A 22,060-nucleotide genomic window follows, 5' to 3' on the forward strand; every position below is an offset into this window, starting at 1 on the left:
AAGGATAATAGGTATAGAAAGAGTGAAGACTCCCAGCTCAAAGGACCAGTAAATATCTTCAACAAAATCATAGAAGAAAACTTCCTAACCTAAAAAAAAAGAATACCCATAGGCATACAAAAGCCTACAGAACTCCAAATAGATTGGACCAGAAAAAAACACCTCCGTCACATAATAGTCAAAACACCAAACGCACAAAATAAAAAAAGAATATTAAAAGCAGTAAGGGAAAAAGGTCAAGTAACATATAAAGGCAGACCTATCAGAATCACACCAGACTTTTCGCCAGGAACTATGAAGGCCAGAAGATCCTGGACTGATGTCATTACAGACCCTAAGAGAACACAAATGCCAGCCCAGGCTACTGTATCCTGCAAAACTCTCAATTAACATAGATGGAGAAACCAAGATATTCCATGACAAAACCAAATTTACACAATATCTTTCTACAAATCCAGCACTACAAAAGGATAATAAATGGTAAAGCCCAACATAAGGAGGCAAGCTATACCCAAGAAGAGGCAAGAAACTAATCGTCTTGGCAACAAAACAAAAAGAAGAAAAGCACACAAACATAACACATCCAAGTATGAATATAACAGGAAGCAATAATCACTATTCCTTAATATCTCTCAATATCAATGGCCTCAACTCCCCAATAAAAAGACATAGATTAACAAACTGGATACGCAACGAGGACCCTGCATTCTGCTGCCTACAGGAAACACACCTCAGAGACAAAGACAGACACTACCTCAGAGTGAAAGGCTGGAAAACAACTTTCCAGGCAAATGGTGGGAAGAAGCAAGCTGGAGTAGCCATTCTAATATCAAATAAAGTCAATTTTCAACTAAAAGTCATCAAAAAAGATAAGGAAGGACACTTTATATTTATCAAAGGAAAAATCCACCAAGATGAACTCTCAATCCTAAATATCTATGCCCCAAATACAAGGGCACCTACATACGTAAAAGAAACCTTACTAAAGCTCAAAACACACATTGCACCTCACACAATAATAGTAGGAGACTTCAACACCCCACTCTCATCAATGGACAGATCATGGAAACAGAAATTAAACAGAGGCGTGACAGACTAAGAGAAGTCATGAGCCAAATGGACTTAACGGATATTTATAGAGCGTTCTACCCTAATGCAAAAGGATATACCTTCTTCTCAGCTCCTCATGGTACTTTCTCCAAAATTGACCATATAATTGGTCAAAAAACAGGCCTCAACAGGTACAGAAAGATAGAAATAATCCCATGCGTGCTATCGGACCACCCGGCCTAAAGCTGGTCTTCAATAACAATAAAGGAAGAATGCCCACATATCGTGGAAATTGAACAATGCTCTACTCAATGATAACCTGGTCAAGGAAGAAATAAAGAAAGAAATTAAAGACTTCTTAGAATTTAATGAAAATGAAGGTACAACATACCCAAACTTATGGGACACGATGAAAGCTGTGCTAAGAGGAAAACTCATAGCGCTGAGTGCCTGCAGAAAGAAACAGGAAAAGAGCATATGTCAGCAGCTTGACAGCACACCTAAAAGCTCTAGAACAAAAAAAGCAAATACACCCAGGAGGGTAGAAGGCAGGAAATAATCAAACTCAGAGCTGAAATCAACCAAGTAGAAACAAAAAGGACCATAGAAAGAATCAACAGAACCAAAAGTTGGTTCTTTGAGAAAATCAACAAGATAGATAAACCCTTAGCCAGACTAACGAGAGAACAAAGAGAGTGTGTCCAAATTAACAAAATCAGAAATGAAAAGGGAGACATAACTACAGATTCAGAGGAAATTCAAAAAATCATCAGATCTTACTATAAAAGCCTATATTCAACAAAACTTGAAAATCTGCAGGAAATGGACAATTTCCTAGACAGATACCAGGTACCGAAGTTAAATCAGGAACAGATAAACCAGTTAAACAACCCCATAACTCCTAAGGAAATAGAAGCAGTCATTAAAGGTCTCCCAACCAAAAAAGAGCCCAGGTCAGACGGGTTTAGTGCAGAATTCTATCAGACCTTCATAGAAGACCTCATACCAATATTATTCAAACTATTCCACAAAATTGAAACAGATGGAGCACTACCGAACTCCTTCTATGAAGCCACAATTACTCTTATACCTAAACCACACAAAAGACCCAACAAAGAAAAGAACTTCAGACCAATTTCCCTTATGAACATCGCGCAAAAATACTCAACAAAATTCTGGCAAACCGAATCCAAGAGCACATCAAAACAATCATCCACCATGATCAAGTAGGCTTCATCCCAGGCATGCAGGGATGGTTTAATATCTGGAAAACCATCAACGTGATCCATTATATAAACAAACTGAAAGAACAAAACCACATGATCATTTCATTAGATGCTGAAAGCATTTGACAAAATTCAACACCCCTTCATGATAAAAGTCCTGGAAAGAATAGGAATCAAGGCCCATACCTAAACATAGTAAAAAGCCATATACAGCAAACCAGTGGCTAACATTAAACTAAATGGGAGAAACTTGAAGCAATCCCACTAAAATCAGGGACTAGACAAGGCTGCCCACTCTCTCCCTACTTATTCAATATAGTTCTTGAAGTTCTAGCCAGAGCAATCAGACAACAAAAAGGAGGTCAAGGGATACAGATCGGAAAAGAAGAAGTCAAAATATCACTATTTGCAGATGATATGATAGTATATTTAAGTGATCCCAAAAGTTCCACCAGAGAACTACTAAAGCTGATAAACAACTTCAGCAAAGTGGCTGGGTATAAAATTAACTCAAATAAATCAGTAGCCTTCCTCTACAAAAAGAGAAACAAGCCGAGAAAGAAATTAGGGAAGCGACACCCTTCATAATAGACCCAAATAATATAAAGTACCTCGGTGTGACTTTAACCAAGCAAGTAAAAGATTTGTACAACAAGAACTTCAAGACTCTGAAGAAAGAAATTGAAGAAGACCTCAGAAGATGGAAAGATCTCCCATGCTCATGGATTGGCAGGATTAATATAGTAAAAATGGCCATTTTACCAAAAGCGATCTACAGATTCAATGCAATCCCCATCAAAATACCAATCCAATTCTTCAAAGAGTTAGACAGAACAATTTGCAAATTCATCTGGAATAACAAAAAACCCAGGATAGCTAAAACTATCCTCAACAATAAAAAGGACTTCAGGGGAATCACTATCCCTGAACTCAAGCAGTATTACAGAGCAATAGTGATAAAAACTGCATGGTATTGGTACAGAGACAGACAGATAGACCAATGGAATAGAATTGAAGACCCAGAAATGAACCCACACACCTATGGTCACTTGATTTTTGACAAAGGGCCAAAACCATCCAATGGAAAAAGATAGCATTTTCAGCAAATGGTGCTGGTTCAACTGGAGGTCAACATGTAGAAGAATGCAGATCGATCCATGCTTATCACCCTGTACAAAGCTTAAGTCCAAGTGGATCAAGGACCTCCACATCAAACCAGACACACTCAAACTAATAGAAGAAAAACTAGGGAAGCATCTGGAACACATGGGCACTGGAAGAAATTTCCTGAACAAAACACCAATGGCTTATGCTCTAAGATCAAGAATCAACAAATGGGATCTCATAAAACTACAAAGCTTCTGTAAGGCAAAGGACACTGTGGTCAGGACAAAACGGCAACCAACAGATTGGGAAAAGATCTTTACCAATCCTACAACAGATAGAGGCCTTATATCCAAAATATACAAAGAACTCAAAAAGTTAGACCGCAGGGAGACAAATAACCCTATTAAAAAATGGTGTTCAGAGCTAAACAAAGAATTCACAGCTGAGGAATGTCGAATGGCTGAGAAACACCTAAAGAAATGTTCAACATCTTTAGTCATAAGGGAAATGCAAATCAAAACAACCCTGAGATTTCACCTCACACCAGTGAGAATGGCTAAGATCAAAAACTCAGGTGACAGCAGATGCTGGCGAGGATGCGGAGAAAAAGGAACACTCCTCCATTGTTGGTGGGGTTGCAGACTGGTACAACCATTCTGGAAATCAGTCTGGAGGTTTCTCAGAAAATTGGACATTGAACTGCCTGAGGATCCAGCTATACCTCTCTTGGGCATATACCCAAAAGATGCCCCAACATATAAAAAAGACACGTGCTCCACTATGTTCATCGCAGCCTTATTTATAATAGCCAGAAGCTGGAAAGAACCCAGATGCCCTTCAACAGAGGAATGGATACAGAAAATGTGGTACATCTACACAATGGAATATTACTCAGCTATCAAAAACAACGACTTTATGAAATTCGTAGGCAAATGGTTGGAACTGGAAAATATCATCCTGAGTGAGCTAACCCAATCACAGAAAGACATACATGGTATGCACTCACTGATAAGTGGCTATTAGCCCAAATGCTTGAATTACCCTAGTTGCCTAGAACAAATGAAACTCAAGACGGATGATCAAAATGTGAAGGCTTCCCTCCTTCTTTAAAAGGGGAACAAGAATACCCTTGGCAGGGAAGAGAGAGGCAAAGATTAAAACAGAGACTGAAGGAACACCCATTCAGAGCCTGCCCCACATGTGGCCCATACATATAGAGCCACCCAATTAGACAAGATGGATGAAGCAAAAGTGCAGACCGACAGGAGCGGATGTAGATCGATCCTGAGAGACACAGCCAGAATACAGCAAATACAGGCGAATGCCAGCAGCAAACCACTGAACTGAGAGCAGGACCCCGTTGAAGGAATCAGAGAATGAACTGGAAGAGCTTGAAGGGCTTGAAATGTCTTTATAAATTCTTAGGCAAATGGATGAAACTGGAAAATATCATCCTGAGTGAGGTAATCCAATCACAGAAAAACACACATGGTATGTACTCATTGATAAGTGGATATTAGCCCAAATGCTCAAATCACCCTAGATGCACAGAACACATGAAACTCAAGAAGGATGACCAGAATGCAGATGCTTCACTCCTTCTTTAACAGGGGAACAAGAATACCCTTAGGAAGGGATGGGAGGCAAAGTTTAGAACAGAGGCAGAAGGAACACCCATTCAGAGCCTGCCACGAGTGTGGCCCATACATATACAGCCACCAAACTAGATAACATGGATGAAGCAAAGAAGTGCAGGCTGACAGGAACCGGATGTAGATCTCTCCTGAGAGACACAGCCAGAATATGGCAAATACATAGGCGAATGACAGCTGCAAACCACTAAACTGAGAACAGGACCCCATTGAAGGAATCAGAGAAAGGTCTGAAAAGAGCTGAAGGGACTTGAGACCCCATATGAACAACAATGCCAACCAACCAAACTTCAGGGACTAAGCCACTACCAAAGACTATACATGGACCTGACCCTGGGCTCCAATTCATCAAATAACAATGAATAGCCTAGTAGAGCACCAGTGGAAGGAAGCCCTTGGTCCTGCCAAGGCTGGACCCCCGGTGAATAGGATTCTTGGGGGGAGGGAAGAATGAGGAGGGGAACACCCATATAGAAGGGGAGGGGGAGGGGGAGGGAGATGTTGGCCTGGAAACCGGGAAAGGGAATAACATTTGAAATGTAAATAAGAAATGCCCAATGTAATAAAGTTGGAAAAAATTAAAAAAAATAAGTATAGTCTCTAAGACTTTAGGTCATGATACAAGACTAAAAAAAAAAATATCTTAGTTGGGGGCAGGAGACACTGCTCAGTGAAGAAAGCACTTGGCCACCATAGCAGGAGGAGTAGAGTTTATGTCCTCAACAGACACACAAATGGCAAGGTGGACAAAAAGAACCCACCTATAATCTCAAATTCACTAGGGTGAGATGAAATCCTAGACAAGCTAGAAAACTGGTAGATGAGATAAACTGGCAAACTCTGGGACAATGAGACCCTAACTCAACTTGTATAAGATGTGAAATTATTCCGAACCCTTGATGTAGCACTGTCAATCATCTTTTATTGGGGTACAAGATACATCAGAGTGATGCATATATTGATGAGCAACCATGTTCACCATGTGTGTCTTCCCCACTGGCTTTTCAAGGATGTTTGTATACTGGACAGCTTTAGAGGGAATGGGAGATCCTTTTTCCAAAGCAATAATTTGCCAGTCTACCAAACCTGGCTGACCACTGTAAAGGTAATATTTCTCCATAGGAAAAGGCTTATGGACTACTTAAAACAAACAAACAAACAAACAAAAAAACAACTGGCCTCCTTACATTTTGGATTCTTTAGCTAGGATACACATTGAATGAGGTTGGTGTTAATGTCTTCCTTGATCAGTCTTTATCTTATGCATAAGGACAGAATACTTCACTTAGACCCAAACTTGATCAGGCTCATCTTGCAATCCAACTTGCTCAGTACAAGTCCCCTGTCTCAGCCTCCTGGGTTCTAGGATTACAGGTGGGCTACCCATCCACCTGCCTTTTTGTAGTCTGCTGGGATAGACTCTGGTCATCCTACTTTGGGGCGTAGCTTTATGAACCCTCTCTAGCCCCAAAGTAAGGTCTTTTCAGTAACATTTACCAGCATTTAGTATGAGTCAGGAACTCTCCCGATGACTTTTGACCTAGTAAATAGTTTAATTCCCATAGCCAACTTCTCAGAGATGAATTGTTATATCCAGACTGTAGGTACTAAAGTAAAACACAGGGTACCTAAGAGACATGATATTGGTCACATAGCCAAACTTTGAATATAGGTCATTCTGATATCAGAGTCCCAGTTTTAATCCAGTCACCACACTAGGCTCCATGTTGAGAAGCTGGTATGGGATATTTATAACAGGAATAACTCCATGCTGCCTAGGCATAAGTGATTTTACAAAGACAAGCAGGCCCCCAAAATAGATATGTTATTTTCGCAACCATTTTTTATAGATAGTAAGAAAAAAACAAAGCTGGTATGGTGGTGTATGCCTATGCTGCTAGCACTTGGAACATAGACATTAGAAGTCTAGGTTATCTTTGGCTACGGATACAGTTTACAAACAGTCTGAGTGACATGAGACCTTTTAGAGAAAGGAGACAACAAAAGAAAACACTAACCCTACCATCTCAAACATCCAGAAGTCCAAGTAGTCCAAGCAGGTCTGACCTAGGGCCAAGAAACTACCTAACCCTTTCAAGCTTTAGGTTTCTTGTTGCTTGGGATCCTATAGATACACCCACGACTAACTTTTACATTTTGTCTTTTTCTATTCAGTACGTATTTTATGTAGAATTAATTTTATTGACTTGGAAGTGATTATCATTGTTTTCAATTTAAACCAAGCTGAAAATTAGAAAGAGCACCCATAAAAGCATCTCCATGTCCTGGTGCTTGATCACCTGTCACATGTGCAAGGCAGCTACCGGATATGATGATGTCTTAACCCTGGATGAATGAGAATAAAGAATATTAGTTCTTTGGAAAATCGTGAAACTAACTGATTTTATCTATATACTACAGTGTTTCTGTTTATAATAAAATTTAATTCATTATCCATATCTACCCATTACGCATAACCTCCTCAAATTTGTTGAACTCCTGATCATTTCTTGTCAGATACTACATCAATGGAGATACATGACAGTAGAACACAAAGTGATATCAGAGTGAGAGGGAGGAGGATCAGGAGTTTAAGGTCATCCTCAGCTGCATAGTAAATTGAGGCTAGACTAGGCGACATAAGATGCTGTCTCAAACAATAAACAAACAAACAAACAAAAAAGGATACAGTGTGACAGAAGTGCCAAGAAAAGCAAGTGTAGGGTGCTCATAATGGGCACCTAATGTGGCTGGGGTGTGTATATGGGGAGGGAATGAGAGAAAGTCCTTCTCTGAGGAGTTGATAAAAAAGATGAGATTTGCCGGTGGCGCTGACCAAACTGCTGGAAGTGGATAAAGGGGCACAGGTCCTAGCATGGGTGAAGGATACGAGGAAGAGGAGCTGAAGTCTCTTATGGCAGTTGAGTCAACACAATTGACCTTCTCGAAGTCCCATTTCACTAAACACGTATGTGCATATGCATTTGTGTGTGCGTGCACATACATGTGTGTGTGTGCATGTGTGCATGTGTGCATGTGTGCATGTGTGCATGTGTATAGTGTGTGTGGTGTCCACAATTACAGCATGCTTATAGATATATGTTCTGTATTTTACCAAAATTATAACCAACCTGGCCTCAGAATAGAATTTCTTCTTGGGGAGAGAACTCCTGGAGCAAGTGCTGGTTGATTTCTGTTTTTTCCAAGAGGCCCTTCTTCGTCAAAGTATCTGTAAAAGGAGTGGATAAGCTTGTAATAAGCTATAAACTGCATATCAGCCTCGGACCCCACCCCTTCCCTGCTGCACTTCACCTATCCTTCATCCAGCCCACCAAGAAGGTACCGAGGATGAATATGGATGCCATATGTAGTGGAGGCTGATTTTACTCGCACATATTTTGTACCACCCTCCTTTTATCCTTTCCTCTCCTTCTCAGCCTCCTACTGTCATCTTGCCAATGTCCCATCATGTTCCAGAAACCAAAAAGGCAACTCTGCTCCCTTGGAGCTGATGGAGAGTTTGGGAGAAGGGGGCCCAGCAGGGCTGGTCATCCCACAGATCTTTTCCTGCTTCAGCCTCTGATTTCTTTAGAGTAATGGCAGAGAGGAAATCCAAAGAATACTCTGTGCTGCAGAGGTAATATTGTAGCTTTAGCCCAAATTAGGAGTTCAGCAGGGCCTGCCTCCTCTACCTTTCCAACAGCAATAGGTGCCTGCAGAGTCTGGAGACAGCCACCTGGAACACCGCTCATTTTCCTTGTGTGAGTCATTTCCATCATGCAGAGCCCGTTGGTGGCTGAAAGGCCAGTGGGCTGGAACTCTTTTCCAAAGCATTGAGAAACTTTTGGTGCATGGCAATTGCCTTCTCTGGGCCATTTTCTCTTTTAAGGATGTAATCTAGCAGCACACTGCATTTAGTCCACTGGTGTTTGCTTTCAATTTCATTCTTAAAATATCAGTCCATCTCTCACAGGAATCCCTATGTAAATTATGAGAAATATTCACTCTTCAGATATAAAGGACACACATTTAAAGGTGGATTGGCCTTAGTTTGCTAAGAGAATAGGAAAAAAAATTGAGGATTAAAGATACTACTAGGCCAGCAAGATAAGACCCTGTGACTTTGCTGCCCCCAAACCTACATGGCAGAAGGAACTGACTCATGTAAGTCTTTCTGTGGTTCTGTATCCTTTTTATTGTTGGAGACAGAGTCTTATGTACCCTAGGCTAGCCTCAGTTTATTATGTAGCTGAGGGTGGCTTTGAACTCCTGATCCTCCTCCTTTTCCCTCTGATATCACATTGTATTCTAATGTCATATCTCCATTAATGTAGTACCTAACGAGGGATGACCAAGGAGTTCAATAAATTTGAGGAAGTTATGAATAATGAGTAGCTGTGAATAATGGATTGAATTTGATTGTAAACAGAAACATGCTTCCTGTAGTATATAGATAAAATCAATTGTTTTCATGGTTTTCCAAAGAACTAATATTCTTTATCTCAATTATCCAGGGTTAAGATACATTTAGAACACTTAATTTTAGCCAGGTGTCATGGTGGACTTGCGAGGCAGAATTGAAGTTAGGTAGAAACACAGAAGAAGGTGAAGGGGATAAAGCCCTTCACTCCGGAGGCTGGTTGAAACCTCACACAAGCTGAGACTCAAGGATTCTAGCACCAGTCGTATCTGCTGTGAAGTTTGCCTAGGTGGAGACAATTTTTCTTTTAGAGTTTTTCTTTAAGAATTTACCTTTAATTTTGAAATATGTACAGCTATGTGTAAGGGTATATGCACATGTGTGTGAGCATCGTTGGCTGCCAGAAGAAGTCATTCCATCCCCTAGAACTGGAGTTACAGGTGGTTGTGAGCTGTCTGGTAGTTGCTAGGTACTGGATAAGCGGTATTCACTCTACTGACATCTCTCCAAAAATATGCTTGTTAATGTAACAATGAGCCCTGCTCAAGGCCTAAACCTGTATGATGTCCCTCCTAACCGTATAGCTGCAGTTTTCAGGTAACCTCACATGTCACACTATAAACTTTCGTTTACAGTAAGATCTTCCTTTGCCATGCTATTCCTTGTAAACTACGGTGTTATCTCCCAGTTTGTAAACTGAACCAACATGCCTCAGGAACCACTCTGGTGTCCTTTAAATTCCCTAGCAAGCCTTTGAAGATAATAACTTCAGAATTGCTAAAGTGTTTACATAGGCTGAGTCAAGACAATTAACTGGAACTAGCCTCTAAGAAACCTACACCCATGTTCTTGGATATGTTTTATCCTTCCCTCTAGTCTCCCTTTCTATCAGCTCCCATGCTTCAATATAGGTTAAAATCCCTTTTCCCGGACTAGTGAGATGAGAGTACAGAGATCTGTCATTGAGGCCAATAACCTGAGTTTAATCCCAGGAACCCACTTGGTAGAAGGAGAGAATTGATTCCTGCTTTAGTACACAGTGCTGTGAGTTTGCCCTTCTCCCAACACACACAAAATAATAAATTAAAAATGTCTCCAACTTCCTCTACTCTCTCACTGGGCACACTGGGCTCTATGAGATTCCTCTTCTCTGCCAAACATCTGGTCATCTCCCATTCTCCTTTGCATTGACTCATCCTTTAGCTTGGGTTAGATTGGAAGAGACTTAAAGCACAGACTATCTTCTAACTGATGACCTAGGGCTTACTAGACAAATTTTCTGTCACTGAGCCATGTGCCCAGACTGGAAGAGACATTGTCCGATACCGACATGGCTGCCTCTCTTGCTTCATAAGTCTTGGATCAGATTTCTTTTCTGAAGAAACCTAATTTCTCTATGCTATCTCCATCCTATGTCCACTTTTAACCACCATTACTTCTTTTGGGGGCTGGGGGTGGGTGGGTAGAGACAGTATTTCTCTATGTAACAGCCCTGACTCTCCTAGAACTCCCTCTGTAGACCAGGCTGGCCTCAAGTTCACAGAGATCAACTTGCCTTTGCCTCCTGACTGCTGGACTCAAGGCATGTGTCACCATGTCAGGCCCACCATTCCTGTTATTCTGTTCTACTCAACTTTCCTTCTTAATAAATTGTGTATTTTATTTTCTTTATTCTATGTCTTTTCTTTTTTCATCTGTTCACTAATAACTAGACTATAGCGCCATCAAGAAAGGATTTTAATAAGCTTCTGCATTCTGAGTTTGATTTATGTTAATTTTTTAAAAGTCCTACAAAATCAAATATCAAAGAATTACACAGTCTAGCATAATCAATCCAGGGAAATATCCACAGAAAATGAAGTCTCAAATCTAATAGAGAAGCAACTTTATGGCTTTTTATTCTCTGCTAATGTTTATATATTCCATGGAGGCCTCAGATCATTTAGGCTTAAGTTAAAACTAGTCTTCATCACAAGTCACATGAGCTTTGAGCCTGCAGGAAGTGATCTGGATGCTATTAATCTGACACACAAATATAAAGCTGAAATGACGAAATGCATTACTTGGTGTGTTAATGGCAAAAAAATTAGTAATAAAAAGAAAGTTATAAAGAAGGTGGAAAAGCATGAAACAATTTCTGTTAGGGGAAATACCTTTAAGAAAAATGTCATTTAGGCATGATGGCGTACACCTTGAAACCCAGCACTGGAGAGGCAAAGGCAGTTGGATCTCAGCCAGGGCTACACAGAGAAACCCCTTTCTCCGGAAAAATATTGTTGCTTCTGCTTTTTATCCTAGATTTATTTAGATCCTAGCAGCTTTCATAAGAGCAGAGAACAATATAGAACTTTCTTTCCTTTTCTTTCCTTCTTTCTTTCTTTCTTTCTTTCTTTCTTTCTTTCTTTCTTTGTTTCTTTCTTTCCAGACAAGGCTTTTAAATTATTATTATTATTGTTATTCCAAGGCTGGCTTTGAACAGTGTAGTCAAGCTGACCTTGAGCTTGATTCTTCTGCCTCCATTTCACCTCAGTGTTGTGAGACACAACACCAGGTTTATGAGGATTCATGCTTGGTAGGCCCTCTACTTTATTGAACTGTACCCTCAGCCCAAGAAATGTCTTTATGAAGCTGCATTTACTCATTAGGTTTTTTACAAGGAGCCAGTGTAATAGCTCAGCTTCTAAAGGAGCTTATCATCAAGTCTGATGCTATGAATTAGAGCCCCAAGACCCACATGAGTGAAGGAGAAAACTGACTCATGGCAGTTGTCTTCGAACCTCTACCTGTGTGCTATGGTACTTATAGGTGGATGCTTGCATGCACAACACACACACACACACACACACACACACACACACACACACACACACACAGAGATAGATGAATAAATAAGTAGATAAATAGATAAAAATAAGTCCATGAATGTAAAATAGTTTGCATAGTGCTGATGATGGCTACGAAAGGTCCAAATAATACAGGGATACCATTACTAAAGGCAGACAACTGGAACTTTTACGTGAGAAAAGTCTGAGAAAGGCAAAAAAAAAAAAAAAAAAAAAAAAGGAACAGAAAAAAAGAAAGGACAAGAGTTTAGAAATGCATCGCTGTCTGAAATATTTTTGTACAAGTACAGGAAGTTGCTTTCAGAAAGCCAGGCCACAGACTTACACAGGGAACTTGCATAAGGGGCCCTGGGATTAGAAAATGATACCACGAGCTTCAAGTGACTATATTTTTTGATGGTGTTTCTTACATTTGGATCTGTACTGTGGTTAGAGATTCTGTACTCTGAAGCCAAAGAATGCAGAAACAAGACATATCAGAACATTTCCCTCAGAACCGTCTATAAGGCCAAAAATGTGTTTCAGTTTTTCTGAAGTTTCAGGAAATTGAGTGTAATGGTGGCAGAGTGTGACCAGGTGTCTGAGGTTAAGGGCAGGATTGGTCTGGTGGTGCAAGCCTGTTGTTCACATGTGTAGGTGGCTGAGGCTGAAGGATTATAAGTTTGAGGTCATCGTGGGCAACATTGAGACTTGGTCTCAGTATAATACAAGCATCACACACTTATAGTCCCAGCACTTGGAAGATAGAAAGAGAGAAGTTTGTTCACAAATTCAAGGTTATGCTTTGGCTATCCAGGACTCCATGGTGAGATTCTGTTTCAAAAAACTCCTGATGGTAATGATGGTGAGGATGATGATGATGACAACGATGCCGACGATGACAGCGATGATGGTAATGATGGTAATAATAATTTAGAAGGGGCTGGGACTGTATCTAAGTGATAGAGAACCTGATTAGCATGTGTGAAGCACTAGGTTCAATGTCTAGTACCACACAAACAAACAACAAGAAAACTGGCCTCAGAATTGTGTTAGGAGAGAATTGAGCACATTTAGCTTCAGTTTTGAACAAGGAAGGAATGCTTCGTCAGGCATCTACTACTCTAGGCTTAAGAAAATGCACTTTCACTCTTTATCCTATTGTCCTGGCATCCACCACTCACACGGATTCCACTTGAGGAAAGCTAAGCTTGAGAAGCAAAGGGGAGATGGTGTGTGTATGTGTGTGTGTGTGTGTGTGTGTGTGTGTGTGTGTGTGTGTGTGTGTATGCATGTCTGTGTGAAAAAGGGCAGCAGATACATTGACACAGAGATACAGAAAGACAGAGACTGAAACAGAGAGACAAAGACAGAAAGACTGACTGACAAAGATTGACTAATATAATTTATGAGAGTGCAAAACAGGCTTGGCTAAGAATTCAAGGTCATTCTCAGTATAACACTGAGGTATGGACTCAGAGGGCTGTTAGTAACCATGGGGGAAGCCACTGTGTTTTTGGGACAGAGTTAGCAGTTCAGAACCAGGAAAGATTTTGGAAGTAAAAACTCACATGTATCCCTATCCTGTGTAACAAATGACAGCCTTTTGTTAGTGAAAACAAAATTTTTCATTTGCTATGAAGCAAATCCGTAGGATACTTTCCTTGATTAACACAAGCTCTTTCAAATGTTCACCAGGAGAGCTGGTGTCAATTGGAATGTTCTTCAGAGAATTTCCAGGATAGAGCATGAATGTTCTCTAGGAGATTCTACATGATAAAGGAGGGCAACATCCAGGGTTGGGGATTTAGCTCAGTGGTAGAGCGCTTGCCTAGCAAGCACAAGGCCCTGGGTTCGGTCCCCAGCTCTGAAAAAAAGAAAAGAAAAAAAAGAAGGAGGGCAAAATCCAGGAGAAACATTTACCATTCCTGGAGCCATTTTAGCGCATCACTGTTGAGCAAAGAGGGGCGAAGGGGGAGGTGACTAGGTAGAAGCAGAGCTGCGCCTAATGTCATCCAGTTTATTCTGACCCCCTAGGACACAGAATTATCAAACTCCCAGTGGAAGCAGGTGAACAAATCCTTATCCTACCTCCAGCCTTAAATATAAAACCACTTGACACAAGCTCCCTATTGGTGCAATTAGCCAAAACAGTAGCCTGATCAAACAATAACCACACAATCGCATTAGTAGTATTTCCTCTTTCCTCTCTTTCACCCCACAGAAACCATCAAATAAATGTAAGCATGACCTATTTAAGGACACGGACTTTTCAATCCACTTAAATATGTTGAGTTGTAATTTCTGCCCTTCCCCAGATTACTGTGTCCAGTGAAATCACTGAAACTGCCATAGTAACAAAAATCAATAGCAGCGTCACTTGACTAAACTAATTGAAATTTCAAGTGAGTTAAAAAAAAAAAACATTGAAAGGGTGGTTTCCGTTGTCATTGTTGTCTCATTGAGAAAACTATCTCATTTGTTTACTGTTCTACAGTTGAGGGAAAAAGAACAAAATGAATGCTAAAAACATGCATGACAGTAAGTGATATGTAAAAAATCCAAGTCCAACAAAGCCATCTATATACTTCAGTACTCCTAATCCGAGACTCTTTTGATCTGCTGTCCAGAAAAGGAAATAGAGCTTATGGTCTTTTCTAGTAGGATACTAAATGTTATTAAAACATGAAGCCCAAGAAGATCTTTTGAGAATGTAGCGCTAGAAAGCACTAACTGTGGTTTTCACAAAGAACATAGGTGGGATACCCAGGCAACAGTGGACTTGAGGACAACTGGTGTCAGCTCTTATCTCCATAACACTGATCATTTGTTTCCTTATCTGTAAAACAAAGATGCTAGGGTATGACCTCTAAGGTCACGTAGAAGGAAAGAAACAATAGCACTAAAACAGTTCGGCACAGGCTGGTGTTGAGATTGTCACTAAGCCACCAAATATCTCTAATAAATTCTACCAACTTAGAAATAAAATGACAGCTCGTCAAACTGTTGGGTTTGCCCTTTAATCCCGTGGAGGAAGTAATAGTTACCAGCAATCTGTGCTACAGCAGCAGGCATTGCAGATAATGAAGAACATTTTCCCTTTGGCAGAATAAAATAAAATCAGTAAGTCTGTATCAAAGAATTAATGATTCTCTAGTTTCCAAATCTATTCATGATTCTGTAATGAGGGGACTCAGTATTTATATTATTGAGTTTGGGTGCTGTTTGATACTGAAGACTCTTTCCTCCTGTCAGACAGAATTGCTTCTATTGTAACATCAGTCTAAGTGTTAGTTAATTTAGAATTATCCAAGCAGATCTATATATAAAGGAGATTTCCATGAAGCTCAGGATAGGGAGTACCACTATCTGAGATCTTATTGAAAGCTGAAAACAGCAGAAAATGCTAGACCAAAGCACAAAAAAATCATCAGGGGGCAAAACAGCAATACTATCTATTTTTTCCCCTTCTACAGGAAGTCTCTGGCCGGAAGTCATGTCTCAGAGCATGCAGGTGCCTTGCAGGAAAGGACTCACCCACATTAAGCCCGGAAGGAACCCAAGGAAGTGGAGTTCTGCTTGTTTCTCTACCACTTTTATTCCCCTGCCCACATTGGCAACCTAGAGCATTTCGCTATGTAGGTTATTCCTTGCAGCTGCATGCAATTAGCTGGGCTATGCTTTTGCTATTTGCACTTTACCCAAGACTGTCTTGCCCTTTCTTCTCTTTGATGGGCTTTGATGGGCTTAAACTTCAATGGGACGCAGGAGCAAATGGCATTGAATCCCAGACCTGTTTTACTTATCCATTCATTTGTTGATGTAAAGGTTTGGAGCACAAGTAGAGCACTTGCCTAGCATACACAGGGTCCTGGATTTGATGCCTTAGAACCGAAGAAGAAAACCTGCTCACGCGCTGTCGATTTATTTTCATTTCCATCATAGAGAAAAAAAAAAGTTAAGCTGATGGTTGACATGGTATTTTTACGACAGGCTCTGGTGGTGACTATAGATTGTCAATCAAGTATTAGCTACCTACATAAGTCATTTCTTTGAAACAGAGTCTCACGGTGTTGCTCTGGCTGGCTTGGAACTATGTGTGTAAACCAGTCTGGCCTCAAGCTCACAGAGGTCTGCCTGCTTTTGCCTCCAAAGTGCTAGGATTAAGGGTATGTGCTACTACATCCAGCATAAATAATGTTTAATTGAGCAATATTCCCATGTATCTCTAAGGTTATTTGTTAAGATGAATACTCTTAAGAATGGAAATCAGAAAGTAGAATAAGGGAAGTCCTCTTCCATTTAAGATCTTGTGGGCTAGGTCTGTTTCCTCTGCCTGCTATCTGTCTGAAGTTTTGAAAGATAACAAAAACCTTCAGTGGGGTAATATGAAAACCTTTACACAGGCTGCCCCTTCTCTTGCACAAGATGCATCACCCTGAAGTCTTACAGTGTGGTTGCAGTCTCCATTAATGGTTCATAATGGAAGTGTAACCTACTTGCATAGCTCATACGAGTGAATCCTAAAGCATAAGCATCATCTGCTTTGGAGGGAAATGCTTCACCCAAGACTGCTAGGATCTGAAAGCTTGGTGTGTAAGCATCCGAGCATCTTAGAAGTTAGAGCCCTCTCAAATTCTCCCTTAATGCTTGTTCAGCAGTGCTAAGTAACATTGATTGGGATTGAGAGCAGATAAATAACAGAAGACAGCTAAAAGGGCTTCCCTTTTAGCTTCATTTCCCCAAAGATATTGCTCTCAGCTATAAGAGTGTAAGATGTCCTTCCCTTCTCCAAGTGAGCCATGAGGATGCCTGCTCAAGGGAAAATGGCTTCACCTGAGGGATTCTTTAAGAGCAGTTGAGAAAAGGCTCTACACCGGGCTTTTCCTCAGCTGGACCCAGCTTGCCATCCATTGTGTGGTATCTTTAGATGCTACAAGTAAAGGAAATATGAATAAGAAAACCAATGACTCTCTTATTCTCTCTTGCTCTTCTCTTGCTCTTGCCTTCCTGCCCCCACTCTCTCCCCATTCCTTCCCCCATCTCTCTCCACGTGCTCATGGCTGGCCTCCTCCCTCCTCCTCTTCCACTCCTCCTCCTCCTTTCCACCTCCTCTTCTTCCTCCCTTCTCTCCCTCCTCTCATCTCCTCCTCCCTCCTCTCTTTCTCTGTCCCTACTACCCTCTTAACTCCCCTCACTATGACCTGAATAAACTCTATTCTATACCAAAAAGAAAAGAAAAGAAAAGAAATCACTTTTGTTTATATGTTAAAGAGTTGCATATAATGAGTACTAGAGTCTTGGTAATGTTTCTGTGCATCTTGTGTGAATGTTTCTGAATGCACATATACCTGAACATTTTACTGAAACCAGTACTATTTATTAACTGCTTATGAGAAAGTTCTCAGAAGTTCCTGTTTCAAGTGGACCAGAATAAAGATGGCAAAGTGAAATGCAATTTTCTTCGTCTCTATGGTATTTCCAATGAAGGAAAGAAAGGGTATTTATGAATACTATAGATACTCCCATTAGTATTTAGATACAGGATGACAGAGAGGAGACTGTAGACCTGGTTTAGCTCCTCCGTCTAAGCCTTTGGGAAAAAATTAGGACATCTCTGTGGACTAAAGCAGTGCAGTTTGACAAAAGAACTTAAAAGGATGGATTGTCTAAGATAGGAAAAGATAGATGACCAACAGAAAGTTAAGATTAGGGTGGGGTCAGAAGACTTTCAACTTCTCCTGCTTTATCTACTGCCTATTCAGAACAAATACCTTAGACACTTGGCGGTGGTACAGGGCTGTAATCTTGACACTTGGAGGTAGAGACAGGAGGATCCAGACTTGAAGGTCATCCTCAGCTACATAACCCATTTGAGGACATGTCTCAAAACATCCCTACCTCTTAAAAAAGACAATTAGCATCCAGTCACCCAGTTTCCATTGGTGTCAATGTTCTAATCACAACATGAGCAGTTTACTGAAGGCAGAAGAGCACTGTGGTCACAACCACATGTCCCAAAATAGGCATTCTCTCTGGGCTTGCAGAGCCCCTCCCTTGAACTCTACAGTGTTTGCTTGCATGCACTCTAAGTTGCGTGCAATGGCTGGAGGCTTTCTCTTCCCCTATGTTAACTCAAGAAAACAGAAGGATGTCTCAGCCAGACACCAACCGCCCTCGCTTGGTCCCTTCCTTCTCTGGGCTCTGGCAGCTGGTGATTTCTTCATTCTCTTAATCTGTCAGGAGAATGGTTGAGGCACATAGTCCCTCAATTAGAATGCAAGAACAGCCACCTCCATCGCAGACTGCCTGGGTGAGCTTTTTATTCCCTAGTCTGAATGTGAAAGTCGTGGCTTATTGCAGGGTGCATGGAATATGTAATCACGAAAGTTCTTTTTAAAGCAAGAGTGAATAAAGTTCAAATGGATACAAGACTGATATTTCATCTCCATCGTGTCTTCTGGACTGTTAGTATGTTGCCCTTCTACCTTCTCATATTATTAATTCATTAAGGAACAGCAAGCTTCTGTGGGGGTATTACTTTCCTAAGTGGACTTTTTCATTGTAAAATACACTTATTAAGGATGGGGATTTGAACAATATAGAAAAGCTCAATCGTTGGCATTAAACCGTTTATAAGCTTTACTCTCAGCTGTTGAGAAATTGTTGTTGCTATTCTGATGTATTTTTTTCTTTTATATTTGAGACAGAGTCTCGTGTACACAAGGCTGGCTAAGGGTGACTTTCAATTTCTGATCCTCCTGTCTCTGCCTCCCATGTTCTAGAACATAGTTTTGGTCTCCTTGTCTATATGTTTTCTTAAGCATGTGTTTCTCTTTCAACAAATTCAGACAAACCCAGATCATCTTATCTTTTTTCATGTTGTGAGTTTTACTCACATATTCTCATTCTTCTGGAACATGACTATTAACAATTATGCTTATTGTAAGAACATGGCATTCATGTATGGCTACACTAATTTATTGCCTTATTAGGCTCGATTTTTTTTTTTTTTTGTTAGTAAAGTATCATTGGAATTTAGGGCTGACAGTGACCATGCAGTGGTGTTAAACGATGGTGAAAAGCTTCATATCTGGGATTTTAAGATTTGAGGGGGAAACTGGTCAGAGGTGGGCTTGATGGTACTCTCTGGAGAGAAATGAGCACTTTGGCAGAGCCACTAAGTTTTACAGTGACATCAGTACAGAAGTCAAAGTTTGAAAAGGCACATTATCCAAAATTTCTCTATGTTCCCTCAAACCACACAAAATGAAGACAGCGTCTGTGACAAAGTGGACCAGTAAAACTGGAAGTTTCCATGAGAAGGTTCATGTACTTGGTTCCTGTTAAAAAGAAAAGCATGCTAGTTGAACTGGGAGGTCATGTGGTCCGTAAGGTGAAGCCAACCAGGTTCTGTTCTCTGTAGCGTGTAACTATTGTTTGTTTTCCCACTGGTGATAATAATAGCTAGCCACTTCCCCAGGGATAGTTGGGGCTCAATTCCTGTTTATCCAAACCCTGGAAGCCAGGCTGTGGGGGGCATGCGCAAAGGGTTGAAAGGAAGTACAGCTTTTATTTAGGTGCACAGCTCTCTCAGATGGCAATCTAATGAAGCTTCGGGTTTGCTCATGAACTGAGCCCGGGGTTAATAGCTTTCATCCTTACAGAGCTTCTGCACTGGTTATGTGAAGGACTTATGATGTGTTCAGCGTAAAAGAACTGCTGTGGGGCAGATAACAAACAATTACACAGGCCCGAAACAAACACCCGTGTTTTAAAACACTCGGCGGAAACTGAAGCTGCAAAACATCTTATCAGCTCAGGCCTAGAGGGGCCAACTGAAGCTTCATCGAACACATCCTTTTACAAGCTCCGAGTTTTCAATGGGCCTTTGAAAACCAGTCAAGCTGGAGCTGGCTTTTCAGAGGTTGCTGGCCGCTCAGTTTACAACAGTACAAATTGGCAGTGCCGCAAGAAAGAAAGAAACTGAAATCCAATCCACGGCTGGGATTGAAAAGCTCCAGAGGTTCAAATGTCAGCAACACTGGAGTATGGCTTCTCCTCTAATTATGTCCTGTCAAAGGAGGGTTGAAAATGTTAGCCCTGGACCCGAGACTCAGGCCACCCTAGCCACCAATTGCACTGGGCCAATGGAAATGAAGAAGAATGAATTTGAAAAACCCTTCAGTTGATTTCAAGACTTCCTGGGACTGCGGCATTTGAACCACAAGGTTCTTCTTTTGGGGCAAAGGTGGGAGCCAATCATGAGTGAGGTTTTGTGGCTCGTACTGTCCATATTTGGCTATACTGTTGCTTCATTCAACTACACTTATGGTATGAGTACTTGAAAAGCAAGACTTCCGGAAGTGTTTTTAATCTCTCCTTCTTACAAAGGAGCCTTGTTTTAATGCATAAGGAACTGCCTGGGAACTTACAAGTGTGGCTGTAAAAGGAAGGGAGCGGAAGGGAGCCGGAGTAGAAAATTTGCTTAAGAAAACAAAAACAGACTTCAATTGTAGCTTCTGACTTTACACTATTTACAGGAAAAAGAAAAGAAAAGAAAACAGAAGTCAGCCCCGCCTATATCAATGTAACCAGAAGCAGATCTATGAAACTTGTGGGTGTTGAAGAATACAGAACGCTGCATTCCTTACTGTATTTTCCCTGAGATATTGGATTTGTAGATCACTTTTAAGAATATCAGGAAATAAATGCATCAGTCTCACCCTTCTTTGTACCTTTTGCGACAGGCCCTTCATTCTGTAGCTTGGGCTAGCTTAGAATTTATTATGGAGCCCAGGATGGTGCGGGGATTCTAGACTATCCTCTTTGCTCAGCCTCTCCAGTGCTGGGAAACAGGTGTGAGGCACCAAGCGTGTGTTTGAAGTGTTGCCTGAGGCAGATGATTGAATCTTGTAGGAAACCACAAACATGACGTACCTCACAAACGTGAGGTTCCTCACTGGAGTTTTAAGTGAGTACTATCCAACCCGCAACACCCACTTCATTCCCCACAATCCCAGAAAAAAAAAAAACAAACAAACAAAATTCTATTATGTTTTGCAGAAGAAAACCTGAGGCAGGAGGATGGGCTCCAACCTCCCCTTCCTGACTTATAGGAGGAAAGGAGCAGTTGATAGGAGGAAAGATACTTTCTTTAATGACTGGAAAATGTCATTAGAAAGGTATGCATAGCACTGTAAACATATCCTCTTTTGTATGCAAATCATTACCCAGACTCCTGTAAACAAATAGTACTCACTGGATTGGAAAACAAAGACACAAAACAGGAAAGTAGATGGGGAGATGGGCTAGCTGGGAAGAGAAAGATTAACTGGAATGGGTGGTGAATCTGATCGAAATATTTATGTGTGAAAATGTACTGAAACACACACATGTATGAAAATGTACTGAAACACACACACACACACACACACACACACACACACACACCAATAGAAAGCATTTAAAAAAAAGAAACTGAGGCAGAGAGCTAATATAACTTGCACGAGGCACTCTAACTTGTAAGGAGAGCTAAGAAAACAGAAAATATCTCGAGTGGAGAAATGGCAAAGGCCCTTCTCTGCTGAGATATTCCCTTGGGTTTTCCACTTTCTGGGGACCCAACTAGCAAAAGTACCAACCTCTGCTAATTCTTGGGGCTCCACGGAAAAAGCTGAGAGGTGTCTTTTTGTGTGAGATTCAAGGCTTGTTGAGTTCCTAGTGACTTCAAGAGATCAGATCCAGAAGGGTCTTTTGGATAAGAGCTTGAGACCCCTAGCT

This window comes from Rattus rattus, chromosome X (assembly GCF_011064425.1).
Source record: "Rattus rattus isolate New Zealand chromosome X, Rrattus_CSIRO_v1, whole genome shotgun sequence".
Taxonomy (NCBI): Eukaryota; Metazoa; Chordata; class Mammalia; order Rodentia; family Muridae; genus Rattus; species Rattus rattus.